At 36.6% G+C, this 20,382-nt stretch overlaps 1 protein-coding gene across 1 annotated transcript in view; it reads right to left on the bottom strand.

Annotated features, from left to right (window-relative positions):
* The window catches only part of AGTR1 (angiotensin II receptor type 1), a 46,927-nt gene extending 30,965 nt beyond the window's left edge, over positions 1 to 15,962 (bottom strand). The window contains exons 1-2 of the mRNA XM_082690303.1: positions 15,754 to 15,962; positions 5,802 to 5,884 (exon numbers count right to left, since the gene is read on the bottom strand). The gene's annotated coding sequence lies outside the window, so the exon portion shown is untranslated. The remainder of the gene's footprint in view (positions 1 to 5,801; positions 5,885 to 15,753) is intronic.
* Between the last annotated feature and the right edge of the window lie 4,420 nt (positions 15,963 to 20,382).

Raw genomic sequence — 20,382 nt, 5'->3', positions numbered from 1 at the left:
TCCTGCTATCCTTCAATAACTTGATTTCTCTTTCGTTATACATTCTTCTTTTGTGGTTTCTAAGGATTTGGGCTATTTGCTGTGTCTTGAATTTGCTGGCATAGTCCTGCCTAGGGCCTTTGCTTTTGCTTTATGCTTTGCTTCTGCCTAGAGGAATCTTTCCCCAGATGTCCACAGCATTCCTTCCTTCTTACTAAGGAGGCTTTCCTTCCTCCCCCTCTCATTTCTATCTCCATTCTCCATGTCATGCAACATATTGCATTTTTTACTTGATTGTTTTTCTGTCTACATGCACTAGAATATAAGTTCTCTGAGGCCAGGGGTTTTTGTCTGCTGCTTACACTTTGTCCTCGGGACTGAGAATAGTGCCTGACATGTAGGTATCTGACAGAAATACTCAGTGAATCAAAGCAGAATTTGTTGCAAACCACAGCCCTAAATAGGAATAGCTTGTTTTTAACATCATTCTCATTCAGAAGGATTCTTACTGTCATGCATTTTATTTGATATTTTTATTTTAGAGTCTGAGGAAGAAATTTTAGGATTAACCAATACCTGCTCAGTAACCAACTTCTAGATCACAATAGTTTTAAACTGAAATGTCATCAGGATTTGAGCAGTTAAATAAATGTGTGAAGTACCCTATTTAAGGTATTAGGTAACAATGGGGTCTGTGATAAACAGGAGAGTTTATATATACTGCCCTACTTACAGGCATTTAGATTTGAAAAATAAATTTAAAAGATAGCACTGTCTGAAGAAAATGAGTCTACCCATGGTTTCAAAGGTCCACTTCAGCTATCAGTATGTGGCTGAGAGGACCATGAAGACTTTTTCCAAGTCACATTGTTTCTTCTACTTCTTTTTAACTATATACACAGGTCTGGTTATGTGCCCGAATCTACATCAGGACAGGAATACTCAACTGATCAAATCTAATTACATTTGCTTCCCAACTAAATTGTATATCACCTTCCCCTCTTGTGAGAGATATAGCCCCTCTTGGGTCCTCAGCATCTGATTATTGCAAACCTAATTGATTTGCGACATTTCATTAATAAAGTTAACTAAAACTAATTATACATATTGAATAAAAGTTTCCTGTGAATTGAATTATTCTATTTAGCTTAAGGGTTCTTAATTGTTAAAATGAATTGCTGAGGAGGATTGCAGAATTACTTTCTCTTGGGATACACACACACACACACACACACACACACACACTCAACCAATATGAGTTGATGGATAGCGACACCACAGAAACTAAAAACAGAAACAAAACTGATTAAATATGAAAATTAAAGATGTTAAACATCTTCCAAAGAAGATAAAAATCATAAAATAGGTTACCTAGATCTCTTCATTTTAAGATGTTGAATTAGGTCTGTTAAATTTGTCATATTATCTTAAGGAAGCTAAAATAAAAGCTTTAATTAATTGACATTTATTGTTTTATTCATAATATGATTTTCTTTCCCTTAATTGGTTTAAACTCTATTTCTCACTCTTTAATTCAGGTGGTAAGTTCTGTATAACTCATCCTCTAATTAATTCTAAATTCTAGCAGAAATCCAAGAGGAGCTCACTACTACTTCAGTTGTCCCATGAAGCTCATGTGTTGTGGGCAACAGTTCTCACAAATACGGCCATTCCCTATTTGTTCCACCGTGTATAGATATGTTCTATGTAAAATGGATATGAGCATTCATTAATGGTTTGGAGTTGAACAAAATATGGCCAACCTATTAGTATTATATATATCACATGAGAAGCTGTTGTCCTTAGTGAGTCAAATTTGCATTGCTTTCACACTGCCAAAGCAGTTTGAACTTTCTGCTTTACACTGTTAAGACAATTGTTTTATCCTCCTGCTCTGTACACTGACCATACTAGAGGGACCAGAAGCAAGTGAAATGCCCATTTTGTTCTTCCTCTTTAATGTGGGAGTATCACTGAGAAGCCAAGGTTCAGGGTGTAGCCTTTACCCACTGCCTCTTTTAATCTATAGCAGCTCTATTTGCTTTGTATGGTGACCCATGGTGTGTATAGATGTATTTTGGCCTTGCCTGGGTGAGAGGAGGAGGAGAAACGCCGTTCCTGACTGGATTTTGGACTTGCAGTATGACATTGTTCCTGTTGTCCCAGGGCTCCCTAGAATTTAAGTTCTGGAAATGTGCCCAAGACCTAGTTCCAGATAACCACCTTTCATCATATCTGTGCTGTGTTATTACATTTCTAAAATATCTTACACCTTTCTGGAATTTAAAAAACGATTCCTAAATGTCTAAATCTTCTTAAAAGTCTTAAAAGGAATGACTAGTTGAAGGGGAAGGATGAGTATTTTTGGTACTAGTCAAAAGTTCTCTCTGCCAGCAAAACAAAGCCTCCACATTTTGGTGCTAATTCTCTGAACTCTTTTAATTATTAAAAATCTAAACAGTAACCTAAATTTGAGTCTCTTATATGGTCAGTTATGTGCTAAGCATATCTAGCTCTATTTTTCAAGCCTAAGAACAGTGTTTCCGTAGATATACTACGGATAATAGGTTCTTTGGAGTAAACCTGTTACTCTATAAAGAAATCTGTGTTTTTCTTTATTGCAAGAACCACCCCTCAAATGACTAACCTGTACTTTGCCTTTTTTTTTTTTTCCATTGGTAAGACTCAAGGATTCATACTTGATAATCCCAAACTAGGTGCTAACTTCTATTATATATGCATTTATTGAAAAATAATACTAATAATGTGTAAAGGGAATACAGCTGAGATATTTACATGCTTTCCTTTTAGTTATATAGCTATTTCAAATTCTTGATGCTTCGATGACTCAAAGACAAATTCATTTTTAATTTTTTGCCTTGTGGAACACACAACCATTAGTCTAGGAACCAAATGTAATTGAATTACTAGGTATAAGTGACTGGAAAGTAATTGAGACTGACATTTTAATAATGGGATCAATACTAGTGGAGAAATGGTGACATGGTGACTAAGAACTTTAAGAATATACTATAACAGGTGGTGATTACATTAATTAACAATTGAAAACAAAGTACTGTTCTCTGTGATACGAATAATTTGGAAACAAAAATAGAGACTCCTAATATCTTGTGCATTTCTAGAAAAAGAGAAAAAAATAAGTCATTTAATACTTATTTTGCATGGCTTTCCAATTTCTGAAAAAATGTTAAGTCATCTGTAGTTACCTCAGTATAATTGAGGCATATCTATCATTGCAGTAAAAAAACCCTCACAGAATATAAAGAACAACAAGAAAAAATGTGGGTCTTTAGAAATGATCCCACTTATTTTCTAGTTTTGTTTACTTGGGGATGTCAATGATGGAGGTAAAAAATCCAACAGCTATATATTAGTTCAATAAAATTGCATGTATCTCTTCTCATGATTTTTAAGAAAACAGCCTCTAACCTTAGGAGAGTAAATAAGATACTTAACACCATGTATTTTAATATGCAAGTAAATAGGAAAAAGAGAAAATTACTATGAGAATTATATATTAGATAACCTATAGCTGAGAAAATTAGAATTTAAAAAACTTTCAAATTTCCCAGTAAGTTTAAAAGACCATAAAAATTTCTTACCAAGTAACAATGGAAATCCACTGCAATTATTAGTAAGTTGTTTATAGCAATAAACAAATTTTCTATGATACAAATGTTGTATCTAGAATTTGTATCTAGAATTTGTATCTAGAATTTTCTATGATACAAATGTTGTAAATCTGTCCTGTCCAACAGTATAGCCACTAATTATATGTGTCTTTTCTTGAAATGTGGCTAACACAACTGAGGAAATGAATTTTTAATTTCATTTAATCATAACTGATTTATATTTACATTTGAATAGCCATACATGGCACATGACTACCATACTGGTCAGTGCAAGTCTACAGATTTTAAGCCAGTGAATGTGGTCTTTATTTATTCTTTTAAATGTCCTGTTTTTCTTATTTTTCCTAAGTAGATTTCAACTTAAATTCTTTTGGTCCTATAAAACAAGCTCTGAAATGCTGTTTACACATTACTGGTTTAAATCAATAAGAGGTCAGAGTTCTTTAGTTGTAAGTTGGTAAAACGGGCACTGCAATGTTCAGAAACTCTAAACACACCTTTTGTATTTCAGTAGAGTGCCTATGGATTGGGTGGGGGTCTTGGAGATTATTTTACAAGAAACCAAAGGCAAAGTTGCTAGTCAGTGGCAGAATTAGTATAGCATTAGTACTTTAACAAACAAAAAATAACTTCTTTGAAGTAAGCATGTTTTGCCTATTCATCTGCAACTTAATGGTTTGAAAAAGTTGAAGATTTTATAGTGGTTTTTTTTTTTTTCACTGTTTTGTTATTTGTAAGGAAAACATCATATTATTTTGAAAGTTTTGTTACAAATATGTGACTGTTAGAAACTGAGGGCTTCCAAAACAAGAGAAGGGAGGCTGTTCATAGAATCATTTCCATCAGGAACTTCCCTGGATTACTGTCTTGCCTTTTCTGTTATAAGGCTGATGGAGTATTATGGACAAACAGTTCTTCTGCTCAGAACTCTTAGGATATAAAATAAAGTTTCCTATTTAGGACATATATTTCAACATACTTTTTCTAGAGCTGGATTTTTGCTGAAAACATGTATAGCCCAGCTTTCTAAGCTTAACTATACCTCAAAAACAAAACAAAACAAGCAAACAAAAAACAAACAAAAAACTCCCCAACCTAAGGATTTCCAGTGACAGAACTCCGTAGAATGTTTCTATTTTTGTCTCCAAGATTAAAGCAATCCTAAATAGTTTCCTAATACCACCATGGAGTGCCTTCCAGCAACTGTTTCCCATTTGCCAATGAAGCAAAGAAAAATAAAATCACCTCTAACATTTGTCTGCCCACCCAGCACCTGTCCTGTCTTCTGCTTTGATAAAATGTAATCACAATATATTGAGAAGAGGAAAAGCTACTCTCTTTATTCTCTCTGGGGTGACTATGGAGTGTCTCCCCTGTTAATTTAGGAGGGTGAGGGCTTGTTCCTTGAGCTGTTTTTGTGAGGAGAAAAATATCTTTTGATCTGGAAAATACAGGAGTCTTTTTATGAAAAATAATCAGGTAGAACAATATGACAGGAAGTGGATGGGCGGAGCAGTCTCTGATTACCCTCGCTGCCCTCTTAGGTTCTGAGTGTAATGCCCAGAATCCATGGGATTCATGCCTACTAGGGGGCTAGACTATATGGGTATTAAAGGGTACTTTGCCTCCAATTCCACATTGCCCTTTTTGCCTATATCTTACTGGAGTAGGGGAAACTTTTATAAAAATGAGACTCAGAGACATCTGGATTTTCTGAAGGTGAGCAGGTCAAGTTTTAAGGTTTATGGTCCTTGGATGTATGGTCTTTGGACATGTGCTTCATAGAGCCCAACCCCCCCATTGGGTGGCTGAGGAGAGAACACCATCATTTCCTTCCTGGTTCTCTGAAAGCCCTGCAGAGTACGAAGAACAATCCACCAATGGCCACAAGGAGATCCTTGTCAAGGGGTTACAAATCTCTCACATGGTTTACATTAACAGATGAATATCATGGTAATTCTAACATTGTTTACATTTAAAATTATATAAATATGTATGTTCTAAAGCTGCATATAAGGGATGAGATAAGACTGGAATTTCATTCTTTTCTGCTTCCTCTGTTTCTGTCATTAGACAATGGTGTGTGTGGCTTCTTGTGCTACCTCCACCATTGACACATTAGAGTAAAACCACTGACAGATGCAGTGCTATAGGTATAAGATATTTTACCTGGATCAGAACTTCTGGGATGGCTTCTACGTCTAGTCAGATGAAAGCTCAGCCATTTTAGACCAATTTATCATATATTCAACCTGAAAAGAGAAAAGAGTAATGAGATTCACTGAATATGGTCAGATTTTCATTTTTTAGTTGATAGAGTAAATATTAACACTACATCTTAAATGTGTTTTTGAAGGGAATGAAACTCTCTGGTCCATATCAAGGATATGTTTGTCCTTATGTAGAGTTAGGCTGCACAAAGTGGCATTCATCTTCTGTGGGATTTCATCTTCTTCCTGGTTATAGTCAACATGTTCCCCATACCCTTGTAGATACACACTAGAGGAGAAAAACAATGTTTTTGGGTAAAATAAAATCTTATTCTAAGACATTTCTGTAGACATAGCTAGTAATATAAGAAATCTCATAATAGATTAGATACTTATGAATCTACAGTTAAACTTTGATAAATGATTCTTTTTAATATAAACCTATATAAGTGTGATTGTACAAGAACTGAAAATAAATCTTTTTAAGAGATCTGTTTTTTTTTTTTTTGTATGTCTGTTTTTATTTTTCACTGTAGTGACACATCTTGTGGTATAAATGTCAAGTTATAAAAAGAGTATAAAAATAAAAGTTTGTGTCTCCTAGCTCATGTCTCATGTCTCAGATCTACTTCCTAGAGGTACTTACTACTAACAGTTTCAAATGTATCTTATCTTTTTAAAGATTTTATTTATTTATTTGACAGACAGAGATTACAAGTAGATGGAGAAGCAGGCAGAGAGAGAGGAGGAAGCAGGCTCCCTGCCAAGCAGTGGGGCTCGATCCCAGGACCCTGGGATCAGGACCCGAGCCGAAAGCAGAGGCTTTAACCCACTGAGCCATCCAGGCGCCCCATATTTTTTAGGACTTTTAAAAAAGCATACATATGCATACAAATGTGTATATACACATTTTTTTTCATTTTACACATCATACTATTCTGCTCTTTGCCTTTTTGTTAAATTTAATATGGCTAGAACTCTCTATATTGTATATATACATCTGCCTCATTTATTTTGATGACTATACAATATTTCATTCATTGCACTGACACATGATGATTTATTCAGCCAGCCCCCTGTTAATGGGCCTTACGGTCTTCTTTTTTTCAGTTTCCCTTTTTGGCTGCTTAAGAACATGCCTGAGTGATCCTGTTTATACATATGCATTTTTTAAACTATGTATCATTAGAAAAGTTTAAAATTATTGTTGAAGCAAATAGTATAATCCATGTTTTTGAGAGATACTTAAAAATGTCCTCTCTAAAGGTTATATGATGCTAAAAAGCTGGCTTTTATAAAATCTCAAATTTTTTTCTCAGGGTGATAAATATAAAGTATATATTTGTCTTGATTTACATTTCTTTAGTTATGAATGAGGTTGAGCTTTTTGTTTTCTTATCATTTGTAGTTATTCTTCTACTAGTTTGCCCAGTAATGGCCTTTGCTCATTTTTCAATTGGGTTTTTCACTGTTTCTCATTTTAAAGAGCTTATACTGGGGTGCTTGGGTGGCTCAGTGGGTTAAAGCCTTCAGGTCTTGATCCCAGAGTCCTGGGATAGAGCACTGCATCTCTGCTCAGCAGAGAGTCTGCTTCCATTCCTCTGTCTCTGCCTGCCTCTCTGCCTACTTGTGATCTCTGTCAAATAAATAAATAAAATCTCAAAAAAAAAAAAAGAAGAGCTTATGCTATGTTGGGAAAACTAGCATTTAACATGTAATGTGTGGCAAATAGCTTTCTCAAGTTCCTGTTTATCTTTTGACTTTGTTTATTGTCCTTTTTACATATGATGATTTTAATTTTTTTATGTAGCTAAATTAACCAATATTTTCCGTTATGGATTTGGGGGATTTTTTTTAAAGATTTTATTTATTTATTTGACAGACAGAGATCACAAGTAGACAGAGAAGCAGGCAGAGAGAGGAGGAGGAAGCAGCCTCCCAGCTGAGCGGAGAGCCCGATGTAGGGCTCAATCCCAGGACCCTAAGATCATAACCCAAGCCGAAGGCAGTGGCTTTAACCCACTGAGCCACCCAGGTGCCCTACAGGACATTTTTAAGTAAGAAATTTTTTTAAAGCTGAAGAGTTATTCAAGAAGACAATAGGCATATTACAGATTACTTTTTAAACCACAATATATACCAACTTTACTATAACATTCTTATTTGGAATGATTTTGGCATTACAAGAATCTCTTTTTATCCCTGAATTTCAGTGGTTTTTTGTTGTTGTTGTTGTTGTTGTTGTTATAGCAATAAGACATTTCCCATGAGATTATTTCTCTTAAAAAAATACCACCTTGGTATGAACCTTGTGAACTTCTGTAAGGCCCTAGTGTATCTTAGGGGAAAAAAAATCAGAAAGGGTTGGATTTTCCAGTATCATTTTCTACAGAGTTAGTAGCAGTTGTCTAAAGATCTGAAATCTATACCAAAAAAAAAAAGGAAAAAAAAAGTCACTTTTGATCTTAGCCTTGATCTTAATAACTCTCCAAAGCTTTTAAGATCTGTTATATATTTTTCCTAGTCTTATCTGGTCTACAAAGATGCAGACATTTAAAAAGTATATCAGTGAATTTAACCATACATCAGTGCTAATATAATTATTTTCATTAGAACACTAAAGACCCAAGTAAGGCCATAATGTCAACTTGACAAGAATCTGTCGAACACACACACACACACAAGCTGAATCACACTCGTGATTTATGTTTTGCTTTGTTCACTTATGATTATCTTTCCTTGCCATTAAATATTATTAAATATGTAAAAATGACTATATAATGTCCCATCATATAGCTTAACCTAATAGGAACTTAAAAAAGAAAAGATTTTTGTTTCTTTTAAAAATTTATTCTGTTAACCTAGTTGATTAAATGCCAGAACACATTCAAGAAATCATTACGTAGGAATCACATCAGATACTTTTCCATTCCTGATAAAGTGGCAGCATTTAACTGTGTGAAGGTTAAGGGCTGGGATCCATCAGGGTACAATGTGTTTTATGTGAAGTGACATCATTTGCACAGAAAATTACTACAGCTGGGCTTATGGAACATTCTTGTTCTAGTGGTATATTACACAGATTTAGAAGCATGTAAAATGCATTTGAATTGGATTAATGAGAAGAGTTTGGGTCAAAAGGTGAAGAAAAATGTATGTGATAATGAAAGTATAAATATATGAATTTTGTAGAAGAAATCCCATGTTTTTCAATTTATTTAGAAGAAAACCTGGTATGGATTCTGTGCAATGGCAATCACAAATGTTTGGTCTTGTTGAGACCAGCAGGTCCTAAGAGAATCATTGGTACTTTATCATTTATTAGCTCTAAGAAATTCTGTTGCTGTGTGCAGTATGTCTCCTAGGCACTACCACCCTGCTAGGCCCCTACAACTTGGCGTTATGGTAGCCCTGTGTTGACTGTATCCTAAGCCATAAGTTATAAATTAGATAATGTAGTGGTAGTGCTGCCTAAACTTCCAGATATAAGCAGCTGGGGAAGTTCTATCTCCCAATGATGTCCCTTTGTCGCTGGGAAAATTGTAGATACTCAGTCCTGTTGACACACCTCTCCTCTCAAACATGATCACAGGGAACCCAGACTCATTTATGTCTTTTGACCAATGTCAGTAAGCCCCTGTCAGAACAACAGGCTTTTGGCCAGATCCAGCTGACATCTCTCAGAGAATCTACATGCACTAGGAGAAATTGTTTAGAGACTCAATCATTTGGGGAGTCACTGGCTTAAAAGAAGTCACCATTTGCTTGCAGACTGACTAGCTAGTAACTACATTCAACTAGTTTTATGAGCCATGCTTGTAGACAATTGCTTATATTAAAGCTAAAAGACTGATATAAAATTTCAGTTGGAAGGCTGAATAGTTTGTGTAGGTAGGGAATCACTTGTTCAAGAGAAAAGTTTTTTTCTATAGCATCAGAACACCAAAAGGGAAAAAGAATAAATTTTAGGTAAGTTATGAAAAAACATAGAGATAGCAAACCTTAACTTTTAAATAATGAGCTGTCATAGTTTTAGTATTTATTTTCCAACTAAAGAAGGAATTTCTAGAATTCTTCATTATTGCACTTAAAGGTAAGATGACAGACAAATATTACAAATAAAATCTTGTTTTTTTTCTATGAAACAGAACTTTATTTAAAATTATAATGTTAAATAAATTCTCAAATAATTAATTGGCCTTAAAAAGGAGACAGCCAAATGTAGAGTAGACAATGTGGGGTGACAGCTAAAAGTACAGGAATCAAAATTCCTGTGTTTAAGTGTTTACCAGTTACCACATTTGGGTGAGTTACTTATCTTGTTATTACTCAGTATTCCAATCTACAAAATGAGGATAAAGCAATGCCTATTTCATAGGGATGTTGTGAGAATTAAATAAAACAGTATTAAAGGCTGAACGTATTTGACATATTATCTGTGCTCAATAAATGTGAGCTTTATGTAAAAATGTTACTTTAGAGAGCGTGCACAAGCATGAGAGGGGTGGGGCAGAGGGAAGAGGAAACACCGCCTTGAGCAGGAAGCCTGATGGCGCTGGATCCTAGAACCCTGGGAAATGACCTGAGCCCAAGGCAGACCCTTTACTGACTGAACCATCCTAGGTGATCATTCTTTTTTTTTTTTTTTTTAAATTTTGATCATTCTAAACAAGGTCTAGGTGCTGTATACTTGGACTCTTCTAACTTCATTGTGTGTTTGAACCACCTGGGAATTTTGTTAAAATGCAGATTCTTATTCAGTAGGTCTAGGTGGAGTCTGAAAGTCTGCATTTCTAACAAGCTCCCACATGATGCTCATGATGCTGATCTTTGCCTTGACGCTTGAAGTAATTGTGGATTATTGCTCCTAATTTATAGTACAGTGGTTCTCAGTAGGGGCAATGGGATTAAGGAAAATTTGGACAATATATATAGATTTAAAAATACCTCCCAGGTGATTATAATATGCTTGCCCTACCCTTTCCCTAAAGCCTGAAGAACCACTGATTTGCCATTTCAACTTTTATTCTGTTTCTCCTTTTCTTACTCTTTCTTCTACTTTCCCCTTGCCTTTACAGCTTTAGACTAAAAAAATAGTATTAATAGTTAGTTCCCCAATTAGTAAGAGTAAAGCATCAATTTCAAGTCATTTTATTGTGTGTAATAGGGTACTATACTCAAATGAGCTTTGAAGAATGGTTTCTAGCGTATCTCTTCTAAAATATAGGGACCTGGGCTCCTGGGTGGCTCAGTGGGTTAAAGCCTCTGCCTTCGGCTCAGGTCATGATCCCAGGGTCCTGGGATCGAGTCCCTCATCGGGCTCTCTGCTCAGTAGGGGGCCTGCTTCCCTCTCTCTGCCTGCCTCTCTGCCTTCTTGTGATCTGTCTCTCTGACAAATAAATAAATAAAATCTTTGAAAAAAAATATAGGGACCTGAAAAATGTATTTAACATTTCCCATGGCTTTAGCTAAAAACAAATAGCAAGCAAGAAGAAAGTGAATTGAGGAGCATTTAGTAATAGAATATAAAGAAGCATTGGATGTGGCGCATATATTATCAAAGGAGGTATACTCCCCTAAGAAAGAGAAAGTTGTGGAAGTGGCTGGAATCAAACAATGTGACCACATTAGATGTTCCACCCGGTCTGAAAAGGAGGACAGAAGGAGGCTTGTTTTAAAAATGGCTTCCCACCCCAGTGTCACTGAGATGCCTGGAGAGTCTCATATCCAAATATGTACTTAGCTTGACCAACATCTCTCTAGGGCAAAGACCATTTTTATACTTCAGTGTTCTTAAGGAGCTAATATTACTCAGATCTATAGTATTTCCTCTGTAAGTATCTTCTACTTTATTGATACATTTCATACATATAATTCTTCATTTTCCAAGGCGGATAAAAGAACTTTGATTAATATTAATTGGTAAATATCTAAAGACATCATAGAGAGCAAATTAGCAATCATAAACTCTTTTTAATAGTACACAATCATATAATGTGTTCTCCAGTATTCTCACTCTGAAGTTAACCATTCAAAGTTAATCTAAATCTAAATAAGTTTTAACATCATTTGGTGAAGTGTAAAACAGCTTATTTGTGTATAAATTGAACAAGAAATCATATAAAACTTGACCCAAACTGAATGATTATTAATTCTATGATTTTAAATTCTAAGGACATTTAGTCTTAAGACTTGGAATATGAAGGCATAGTGCAGTTAAGAAAAACAAAGCATACCCATTTCTTCACCCATTTTCTAAACTATTAAATGTTAGAAAAGTAATTAAATGTGAGACTAGTAACACAATTTAAAATATTCTTAGATTTAAGAAGGAAGCTCTAGTAATCACTGGCAAATTCTAGACATTTATTTCTACTTCAGACATTTGGATGATGCACCTACTTAGGAACCAGGTAAATAAAGCAAAAACTTCTAAATTGAGCTGTAAGAATAATGTAAAATACAGCAGTCATACAATATTTATAGCATATAGTGAATCTTATGTTAGTAAAATACTTGAAAGATGGTTTTAACACTCAAGGGAATTGTTTTCCCTTGTGACCATTTGCTACAGAGGATCAAAAATCAGCAGAACTTTCAATGTTAATATGACGACTAATAACAAGATTCATTGTCATATCTATGATCTCTCTATATATACTTTATGTTCTATTTCCAGTTATCAAATTTGTCATTAAAATGACCACTGACTAATAAAACATTTGGCAAATATATATATAGCTCCATGTATAGTTCCTTAGTTGTTGTTTGTTTGTTTTTGGCTGTGATTTATTTTGGATGTGTTTTAGAGCTTTAATAGGGTAATGGTAGTCATTTTCAAATCAGTTGAAAATGATATTAAATCCCTATGGACACTCCTCGATTTAAGATAGCTTATATATTAAGTCATCAAGAAATTGAATTCTGGTAGCTAAAGTTCATATAATGAATAAAATAGAAAAATGTAAAATGACAGCTAAATTTAGGCTGGAAATGGAACAAAACTTCTTTTGCTTATGTGAACTTTGATATACTATTTTAATAAGTAATTACATGACCGGGAACACAAACCACATAATTCAATGACTTTAGGCAGTTTTCAAAGGGAAGGCTTAGAACTATTTTGAAGAAAAATAATAGCACTTTTCATTGGTGATGAGTTTAAAATGGGAGAAGAGCTTTCCTAACCTGGCCTTGACTGCTTTGTCATAGTTTGCTGGTCTGGCTCTATATTTGTTATTTGCCACAGCGTGTCTTTAAGACAGCTTAATTAATCTTTAGAACACTTGGATTTACTTCAAACATCTAAATAAAATTCTAATTTGTTCGCTTCCTTGGGAGACTCTCTGACTTAGGCCAGTCATGACTGAGCAGACAAAGCACTAGGTAAACTAATGAGTGTGGGGCTAAAGGCCGGAAGCCTGCATCAGGCAGTCAAACCATGCAAATATTATGGGACTAGGTCTCTATAACAAATCTGAAAACAAAATACAGCATATCTGTTATTTGCTTGAAAAGGATGTGGTGGCAGAGATAAAACTGTAGAAAATACGCATCATATATTTAAGCTGTTCGTTTTAGACTTCTCTCAGCTAAGTATTTTACCAGGGCTTTGGTTAAGTAGCAGATTAAATTTTCTTTCACTATTTTCCCTCCCCGCATACGGCAAATAATTAGTGATAGTAACAACGACAGTAATAAGCAGCAGCAACAAACAAAAAAATACACACACACACACACACACACACACACACACACACACACCTTACCTGGAACTAGGGGGGAAAAACACAATGTAAGAAACCCGAACAATCCTCAGATTGTTTGGTTTTTGAATACTGAACCACGAGTAGAGAGTGACAGGAAAGATTTAGGCTTGAAACTCTTGGGATAGGGAGCACTGCCGAAGCGACAGTAACTGAGAGATATTTTATACATCTTAAGATAAGTCTTCCTTTGGTATCAGCGGAACCAGTGGAAGAAAACAAGCTTTCTTCTGACTTGGATGATGGAGAATTTGATTCAGTTTAAGGTCACAGAGGCTTCATCAAGGAGGCTTCATCATTAAGGAGGCTTCATCATGGGCACAAAGAACAATGAAATCAGGAAAAAAAGTGGGGAGAGAGACAGAGGAGATGACAGAATTGACAGTAATAACTGTGAAACTTTATCAAATGCTGAGACCTGGCAACTATGGGTACACTCCCTGAGCCATAAACCAGGTTATGGGAACCGGCAGCCATAATCTGGGGGGGAGTAGGGATGGACTTTTGGAGCCGGCACTGGAAACTTAATGATTTTCCAGAATAGATAATTTACCAGGACAGTTATTTAGAGGGTTTTGGGGGTCCCAAATATGGATTAAATGGATAGTTATTTTAGACTATTATTTTTTAAGCAAATAACTAGGAAACAAAAGGAATCAAGGAATTTTATTACTGGAGGGAACCTTAAGGGCGGGGACCTGAGGTTCAGAGTTGTGAAATAACTCTCCTGATAGTACACAGCCACTTACGTGGGTCTCCCCATTCCCAGCTCCTGGAACTTTCCTGCCCCTGCACTGTCTGCTTGTGAAGGTGGCAGAATCCACCACAGCCTGAATAGAGATTATCTGTGTGGAGCCTTTAGAGCTAGGGAAGCACTACAGAGACAGGGAAGCAGGCAGTTTCTTAGCGAGGACTTAGAAAAAGCTTACAACTTATGCCAAAGGAAATAAATGTCTCGGGATCCTGGACACTCACATGCTGTCTACCAAGAGAGTCATGTTGGGGACTAAATACCTTTAGGAGAAACAAGTTGCTCAACAAAGTTTTAAAAGAACAGTAGCATCCCAGATTTCTTGCATCCCTCACTGTTACTTTCTTTTCTCTCAGTGACACTAGAAATAAATGTAGCTAAGTCCCAAATTTGATCCCAAGAGAAAATGAACACCCGAATGTTTACTGAGAGGAGAGGACTTCGAAGGCCACTAGTGGAATTCTGACACACCACCAGAAAATAAAGAAAAGGTAAAGAAGCCCCAGTAGAGTTCAATAGCGGGGTCTCTACTAGCTGCCCAAAGACAACAGGACAGGAGACACTTTGAGAAAGACTTGCTGAGGTCTTGGGGAGAAGTAGCAGCCTGAAGGTACAGGAAGACTGGGATGGACAGTTAAGAGGATTGAAGAATGGAGTGCGAGGTAGGTGATGTGGAGGAAGGGAGCCAAAAAGATTTTCTCTTAAAATCCTGCCTCAGTTACAAACGCGTACTGGCCAGGGCTGTGAGACTGGGGTGTGGAACTTCCCCTGCTTCTCCCCCTTGCCAATCTAATGAATCAAAGGACACCTGGGGAACACCTGAAGGTGGGAGAGTTTGCTCCAGATGGGGGCTATGCCCAGTTCCAAGGACCCACCAGTAGAGTTTGCAGGGAGGAGCGAGGGGGAGATGCGCTGTGCTGGGGTGTTGCCTGGGAAGCAGAAAGGGAGATTGGGGACACTCCAAACTTCACCTTAGAAATAGCACAACTTTTAAATGGACGCCCCGCGGAGTCATACCGGCTTTTTGCTCAAGCTACCGTGAAAAGACAAGAGTTGGCTAAAAGCCAGGAAGCCAGGAAGAAAGTTTACTTGGTTGCATCCCAGTTCTGCAGATTTCTTGCTTGGACTCAAACGAGTCTGGTCAAATCAGAATGAAATTTTGGGGGCGCGCAGCGGAACAGTCTCAAATTGTGCCCTGTAACCCTGGCGCCCCTCACCTGATTTGGGGGAGGGCTGCCCGTTCCTGGTGGGCGCCGGCCGGAACGAAGCTAGCTCTCTCCTTCGTCCCCGGGAGCCTAACAACACAGCACCCGCAGTTAGGACACCTTGACATAAAATTGAGCAGGCCCGCCTCGCAGCCCCCAAACCCGGCATGGGACTTGGTGTCGACTCACCCGCGCCTAGGGCACTGAGCCCACGCCGGACCGCGAGCTGGCAGCGCTGTTGCGGGGCTTCCGCCCGCCGCTTCCGCGTCCCGGGGGTGCGACCTCACTCCTGGGGTTCGCTTGGACTGCTCCCCATCAATCACCGCCCTAGCACGGCAGAGCTGCTAGCCCTTGCCTGTCACCACTGCCTGGGGCCCTGGCTGACAGGCGCTGGAATCATCCTCGATGAGGCAGTTCTGAATTTATAGCGAGGGGCGTTGCTGCTCAGGAGGTTCCAGGGACGAGGCACTGTTTTGCATTCTCTCCTCCTCCGCCCCGCCTCCGGAGACCCTCTTGGCCCAACCTCCTCCCCCTCCAGATGCTGACGGAAGCGGGAGGGTGCCAGGATCTTACCACAGGGTCACCTCTTAGATCTGTGCGCACGTGGCTGGAACTCTGCTTTGGGGAGGGTCGCGAAATGGGAGAGAGCTGGGGGTACAGGAGAAACAGTTCAGGTCCGAGATAAATGTTTCCCAACTTTTTTTTTTTAAGCTTGGAAAACTTTTTAAGGAGGAATTAGAGAACTTCTCTTTCCTGTAACTCAAACTTTAACAATACTCTGGTGGGTCATAGATACCATATATTAATTTCAGGTTTACAGAGTGAAAGGGTGGACATTTATGTCCTCCTATTGGACATGCTGTCAGAGTGCATGTTTAAAAGTATAAAAACAAAAAAAGTAAAAGAATAAAATATGACCAAATATTTAAGGAAGAATTACTATAATTTCTTCACAAGCTATAACAAAAAACAAAAGAGGATAGCTTCCCAATTCATGCAGTGAGGCCAGTATTGCCCTGATACTAAAACCAGATAAGACATCACAAGAAAAGACAACTCAGATAAATATTTCCTATGAATGTAGGTAAAATATTAACAAATTGAATCCAGTAACATATAAAAACGATCATACACCATGCATGATCAAGGGAGATTTATCCCAGGAATGCAAGATTAGTTTACTGAAAATCAATTGATGTAAAACATCCTATCAGTAGAATAAAGGGCAATAACCACAGGATCACCTTAACAAATCAGAAAAAGCTTTGACAAAACTCAACACCCTTTCATGATAAAAATACTCAACAAACTAGGACCAGAAAGGAACTTACTTAATATGTAAAGTCCATCTGTGAAAAACTAACATCATACTTAATGGGGAAAGACTGAACGTTTTTGTATCTAAAATCAAGAACAAGACAATAATGTTGACTCTCCTCACCTCTATTCAACATTGTACTGTAAGTTCTAACTGGCACAGTAGGGCAAGAAAAAGATAAAAAATGTCATCTAGATTAGAAAGGAAGTAAAAATATTTTTAAAAATATTTAAAAAAAAGATTTTATTTGTTTGTTTGACACACAGAGAGAGAGAGAAAGACCACAAGTAGGCAGAGAGGCAGGCAGAGAGAGAGAGTGGGGGAAGCAGGCTCCCTGCCGCCCAGAGAGCCTGATGTGGGGCTGGATCCCAGGACCCTGAGATCATGACCTGAGCTGAAGGCAGAGGCTTAACCCACTGAGCCACCCAGGTGCCCCAAGTAAAAGTATTTTTATGTGCAAGTGACATGATCTTGAATTTAGAAAATCCTAAGGAATCAATTAAAATACTATTGGAGCTAATAAGTTCAGCAAGGAACAGTCCAAAAATGAAATGAGAAAAAAATTAGATTTACTGTAGATCAAAACCATAAAATATTTAGGAATAAATTTAACTAAAAAGGTGTAAAACTTGTATTCTGAAAAGCATAAAACATTGAAAGAAATTAAATTAGACCTAAACAAATGGCATTCTATGTTCATGGATTGGAAGACTTAATATTGTTAAAATGGCAATAATCTCCACAGAACATAAAGATTGAACACAATCTTAATCAAAATCCCAACAAGTTGTTTTTAAGGAAATTAATAAGATGATCCTGAATTCATATGGAAGTGCAAGAGACCCAAAATATCCAGAACAATCCTGAAGATGAAGAACAAAGTTGGAGGACTCATGTTCCTGATTTCAAAATTTACTATGAAGCTGTCATAGCTTAAACAGGATTTTACTGGCATAAAGATTGATATACAGATCAATGGAATGGAATTGAGTCCAGAAATTCTAGTATATTATGGTCAGTTGATTTTTGATAAAGGGACTAAGACAATTCAGTGGGGAATAAGTAGTCTTTTCGATTAATGTGACAACCAAAGGCCAGACTCTGAGTGAAATTTGGAAATGTTCCTGTAATTATTATATGAGGTTCAGGAGAGTTTTATATTTTTAAATTGATTTAGTGCTATAAGTCATTAACCATAATCCTGCGTGTACTGAACTCCACCGTAGTTTTAGAAATGGTGATAGTTTTGGGGACTGGAAGTTCTTTAGAGAGTCAGCTGTTTTGAGTAAAACTTATTTGAAAGGGCGGGCTTTGCTCTTAGGGATATTTTATCACCAGAAACAAGCAGATGAGAAGGGAAAGTTCCCAAGAAATTAATGGCATCATTATTATTGTGATGAATCAGCTGAGTAATAGTATAGTTTATACACATGGCTTTTCTGGATACAGTAACACATTGATCCTGTACATTTAGGTGAGCCTTAGAGTTATGACTAGAGACATGGACTGGAAACCCAGTTTCAAATATATATGCACATGCATATGCATAGAAAAAATGGATTACTTTCACTGGAATGCATACAGTGGTTGTTTGAAGGTCATAATTATGGATACTTTTAGATGATTTTTGCTTTTTATGCTTATGTATGTTACCCAAATTTTATTATAACAGTTACATTAGTATAGCAGGGTGAACTAGGAGGTAGAGAGCTTAGCACAGGAACTGTTTGGAGAGCAAGAAACGTCTGTGTGGAAACATTTTGCTGCCACTAAACTTGAAAGCCTAATGTTGCAATCACGTGAGTGTGCCTATATCCGTACTCTAGAGCATTCCTATGATTTAGAATATACAACTGGTTATCATATTTATGGCAGTTTAGTATTTGGCATTTATCTGAGGAAAAAGTGTTATAAATGTTCATATATATTCACAATGTATATGGAGGTCTGATGTAGTGACTGCAGAAATTCTAAGATAATAGAGCCGTGCTTTTCAGATGAATACTATAACAGACGTTAACCTAATTTGCTACTGCATGTAGTTTGGTTATATTGTTTCAGAGAAAACGTTGGATAAAATACCACATCATATACTTTAATCTTATGTATAGTACTTCCAAATGAATTCATTATATAGCTACTGGCAATCATAAATTGGAACTTATGCAAATGGATACTTACATTACTCAGTATGAAAAAAAATCAACATTTTCTGTATTTCTCTTCTAAAAATTTTCCCAAAGAATATATCATTAAGCCTCATCAAGTTTAAAGTTACAGAAAGTACTTCATTTTGATTCCAATTTCTCTTTCTCCAGCTTTTAAAAATTTTACCTCTATTCCTAGATTCTCTCAGATGTGCCTTTCGCCTCTCTTCAGGTTTTTTAATTTCTATCCTTTGCCCATATTGATCTATGTCTAGATTACCTTCCAGTGTTTGCCATTTGAAAATCTGGTTATCTTCAAAGACTCAGATCACGTGCCAGTTTTTAATTTTCCCAGTCACATCTGCCAGAAGTTACCACTTTTTCCTTTGAACTTTATGTGACTGTTTTTGAATATATAAAGTAGCATGAGTTTATTGAAAAGATGTTTAGTGACCTGGAGTCCCATTTTCCATTTTCTCATGAGCCATCAGTGAAGGTTGGCCAAACAAGTGGATATCTAGATCTTTTCTTAAAATAAGGTTTTCCAGTATTCTGTTTATAAGTTATGTGAACTTGAGCAAGTTATTTAGTCTTTTTATCATTGAGTTTAGTCATTAGTAAGATGTGAGTACTAATAGTAGCTAATTCATTGTGAATGAGGATTAAATGAAGTAATACATGTAAAGCAAATAGAACCATGTCTGTTCTGTTCTATAGTTAGTACTTAAACAAATGTTGGCTTTTTTTTTTTAAGATTTTATTTATTAATTTGACAGAGAGAAATCACAAGTAGATGGAGAGGCAGTCAGAGAGAAAGAGAGATAGGGAAGCAGGCTCCCTGCTGAACAGAGAGCCTGATGCGGGACTCGATCCCAGGACCCTGAGATCATGACCTGAGCCGAAGACAGCGGCTTAACCCACTGAGCCACCCAGGCGCCCCACAAATGTTGGCTTAAAAAAAAAAAGTTAACCCCATTAATTCTAAGCATGTATGTTTCCAATTATTCAAATATAGTCACTATTCTAAGAAATCCTTTTGATAAGGTAGGAGTCTGTCTTACTCAATGTACTTTACCAAAATTGATATTCCTGCTTTAAATAGTTTTACAGGAATATAGAGAAAGAGATGATTATGACAACAAAAGAGCTTTGGTGAATATTGTTGACTGGGGCATGTAGATTGATAGCTTTGTTGAGTATAACTGAGTTTACAATGCTATGTATTATAATGAGGATCAGTGTCTCAGGAAAATTTATTTAAATTGTCCATGTAGTGTACGCTCAGAAACTGATATGTAGTGTGAGTAAACAACTGTCTTACCCCTTCTATTTTCTATCTTTTACAAATGTAAC

The sequence above is a fragment of the Mustela nivalis genome, assembly GCF_964662115.1.
Source record: "Mustela nivalis genome assembly, chromosome: 1".
Lineage (NCBI taxonomy): Eukaryota > Metazoa > Chordata > Mammalia > Carnivora > Mustelidae > Mustela > Mustela nivalis.
Note: the sequence above shows the minus strand (reverse complement) of the source record. Positions and strands in the feature narration are given on the sequence as shown.